This window comes from Otolemur garnettii, unplaced genomic scaffold, assembly GCF_000181295.1.
Source record: "Otolemur garnettii isolate 467f Iridium unplaced genomic scaffold, OtoGar3 scaffold00020, whole genome shotgun sequence".
Lineage (NCBI taxonomy): Eukaryota > Metazoa > Chordata > Mammalia > Primates > Galagidae > Otolemur > Otolemur garnettii.
Window position 1 is genome coordinate 7,687,222 of NW_003852415.1, and position 3,728 is coordinate 7,690,949.

General features: G+C 43.4%; 1 pseudogene; it reads left to right on the top strand.

Annotated features, from left to right (window-relative positions):
• The first annotated feature begins 3,263 nt into the window (after window positions 1-3,263).
• On the top strand, window positions 3,264-3,575 carry LOC100956472 (annotated as a pseudogene).
• The last annotated feature ends 153 nt before the right edge of the window (window positions 3,576-3,728 follow it).

Consider the following 3,728-nt stretch of genomic DNA (forward strand, 5'->3'; position numbering starts at 1 on the left):
AAGCCCACCCATATTCAAGAGGTGGGAAAGAGACTTCACCATTTGATGAAGGCTTGAAGGTTCTGAGAAGTACATGGGAATGAAAATATGGCTGTTTGTTTTGTTTTATTTTAGAAGAAAGCAGTCTGCCATAGTTACCCATTTTTTATTGTTTCTACTAGTCTTCTAAGACAGACTCTAAATCCACCATTTGCTCTTAGTTCCGCCTCTTTCACTGACATCATGGCATTCTCCCTACTTGGGATGTCCTTGCTCTCTTCACTCTGCCCTGCTTTGCCTTTTCAGATGGTACCTTTTCCTTCAAACACTTGCTGAAAACAGACCCCTGCTCTAAATCTTTCCCCTTATAAGTCATTTGATTTTTCCCCTAAATTTCTAAAATTTATAGTTTCAGCATCATTTATTTAGAACTCATATATACCTTGCATTGTACATTATCTCCTTTGTTTTTTTTTGAGACAGTCTCACTTTGTCACCCTCAGTAGAGTACCATGGCGTCACAGCTCACAGCAACCTCAAACTCTTGGGCTTAAGCAATTTTCTTGCCTCAGCCTCCCAAGTAGCTGGGACTACAGGCACCGGGCTATTTTTGTTGCTCTTATCATTGTTGTTTACCAGGCCCAGGTCGGGGTCGAACTGGTCAGCCCCGGTGTATTTGGCCGGCACCCTAACCACTGAACTACGTACGGGCCCTGAGCCAAGAATGTCATTTGTATACTAATGATGTGACTGAGGTTGGGATCCCCTCGGTAGCTGCAGGATGGCAGCTGCTGTCTGGAAAGATCAAGGCAGGATTCCAGTGGGACTTTCAGCCCTAAACTCTCAACCTCAGGGAGAGGGCCCAGGGGCTGAAGGTTAAGTTCATCACCAAAGGCCAATGATTTAAGCTATCATTCCTGCATAATGAAGCTCCCATAAAAACCTAACAGGGACTGGGATCAGAGCGCTTCTGGAGAGCTAAACACTTGGAGAACACATGGAAGCCCCCATCTCCATCCCATGAGCTCACTCCACGCATCTCTTCCATCCACCTGTTCATCTCTATTCTTTCTAACAGTCTTTATAAAAAAAAATGGGAAAACACTGAGTTTTGTGGGCTGCTCTAGCAAATTAACCAAACCCAAGGAGGGCGTAGCGGCAACTCCTATTTATAGCCAGCCAGTCAGAAGCATAGGCCACAACAATCTCTGGCATCGGAGGGGGTGGCAGTTTGGGGACTAAGCCTTCAACCTAGGAGACCTGATGCCATCTCCAGGTAGATGTGTCAGAACTGACTGGAATTAAAGGTGGTGTCAGCTAGAGAATCTGCTGCAGAATCCTCTGCAGAACTGCTTGATTTATGGGGAAGAACTCCCACACATTTGGTGTCAGAAGTGTTGAGTGACTGTGTGAGAAAAGAGAAGAGGAAAAACACTGGTTCCTGGATTTTTCTATTTCTAGAGTTAGTGTCAGAAGTTTTTGCACTCGGTGTCTGAGAGGATTAAAAAGCACTTTGGGGCTTTTCCTATTTCTCCTTATCAAAGTGCATTCCCCGAGTAGAAGGGGGCACGTTTTGCACCTCCTGGTGCATCAGGAAGAACAGGACATGCTTGCAGCATTCCTGCCAGCAATAATCTCGGAATTGCAAAGAGAGACAAAGAAAAGCAATAGCAGGGAGAAGACCCCCCAGACTGCAGAGGCTCAGAGATGCGAGTGGGGAATTGACTTCAGGGATTATGTTCCTTTAGCTTCATTAGAACACAGAGTGAAATTTTCAATTGCACATTGATTTGCATTTGCCAATTCATATTATTTAGGGGATTTCTTGCACTGAGAAAGCTAATTTTCCTAATCAAACTATTACTTTTTTAAGGAGACCAATCCTCATAAGTATAAAGCAGAAAAGGCACACAAGTGTCAAAGGCAGATGAGATCTGCAATGAGAATTTGGAAAGAGGTCAACTTGGGCAGAAATATTGGGGACTGTTTCAGGTCTCTAAGTATGTCCCTTTTTCTGCCACGGCTACGGCCAGGGGTGTCCAACTGGCAGCCTGCAGGCCACATGTGGATATGTGGACTTTTTCTCCTATCTGTGGTAGACAATACCATGAAAATAATGCATGGAATTTTTTTTTTTTTTTACTAATCTGCTTTTTTTAGTGTTTGTATATTTAATGCATGGGCCAAGACAACTCTTCCTGGATCCAACATGGCCAAGAGAAGCCAAAGTACTGGACACCCTGGGCCTCCCTCAGGACTTTATGCCTGGTTAGTTGAGAAGAGAATGTGGTGGTGACCCACTGGGTTTGCTCTCCATAGGTAGATAATAGATTTTGTGCTGTTCATTTCTGCTGACCTATAGTGTAGCGAGTGTGAAGGGGGAAGTACAGATATTCTGACCGTAACACCTTCCAGAAATTTTACAAGTAATTTTTGAGATCTTTAAAAAAATAAGTGGGCTCGGTGCCTGTGGCTCAAGCGGCTAAGGCGCCAGTCACATACACCTAAGGTGGCAGGTTCGAATCCAGCCTAGGCCCACCAAACAATGATGGCTGCAACCAAAAAATACCCAGGCATTGTGGCGGGTGCCTGTGGTCCCAGCTACTTGGGAGGCTGAGGCAGGAGACTCGCTTGAGCCCAGGAGTTGGAGGTTGCTGTGAGCTGTGATGTCAGGCACTCTACCCAGGGGGATAGCTTGAGGTTCAGTCTCAATAAAATAATAATAATAATAATAATGATAAAATAACTGTGAGTTGCTATTAGTTCTTTTTTGGAAAGTGGGTCCATGACAGGATGAGATGGAATGGAGCTAAAATTACTTTGCATAATAAAAATGGAGTATAATTCAAGTTATTCGGTCTGCTATTCCGCTTTTGGATGTGCAAAGCAGATAAAGGATGCTGTCAAGTCTGAAACAGCTGATTCATGTTGGTAAAAGTTGGAATAATTGTTTGACTCATTTTAATAACTTCCCCACACTAACCAGGAACTGGAACATATCCTTTGGGTGGCTAGGATCTTGGTTGGTGAGGACTTTGTCAGTATTCTCAAGGAAGAAATTGAAAAATTCAGGATCATAGAGTAACTTTCATTAAAGAAGCCTTATCCCTTAGCCTATTGTATGGGCAATTTATAGGCCTTTCAAGCGTGTTGACTTTAGAATTTAATCTCCACTAAAGATGAGATTTTAAGAAGAGCTTTCCATTTTCCTCAGGCAGTCAGAGAAATGGTTTGGGAACTTGAGGAATTAGCCCATTTACTCAGGCTGGGGCTGAAGGAGAAAGATGTTTAAAAAGGGATTTTCTCCCTCTCCTTCCATCTCCCTTCTCCCTGCTTGCAATGGGCATCCACGCCCTCCGCTTGCACACCTCGTCACCTTGCCTTGGAAAACTGAAGAAATCAAGGACTTTCTGGTCAGCAAGGACAGTGAGGCAAAAGGATGCCAAATATGCCACAGTCAGGAGAAATATGGATAATGTAAAATTTAAAGGTCGATGCAGCAGATACCTTTATACCTCGGTCACAGTAGACAACAGAAGGCCGAGAAACTGAAGCAATCTCTGCCCTCTGGTTTGGCAGTGAAGGAGCTGAAATAAACCAGACATGCTGATTTGAATTGCATTACATTTTTAAAAATTAAAAAAAAAAACCAATAAGAAGGGATTTTTCTCTGTGGGGTATGGTCAATAAACTTTATTTTATTTTATTTTTTTTTTTTTTGAGACAGAGCCTCAAGCTGTCCCCCTGGG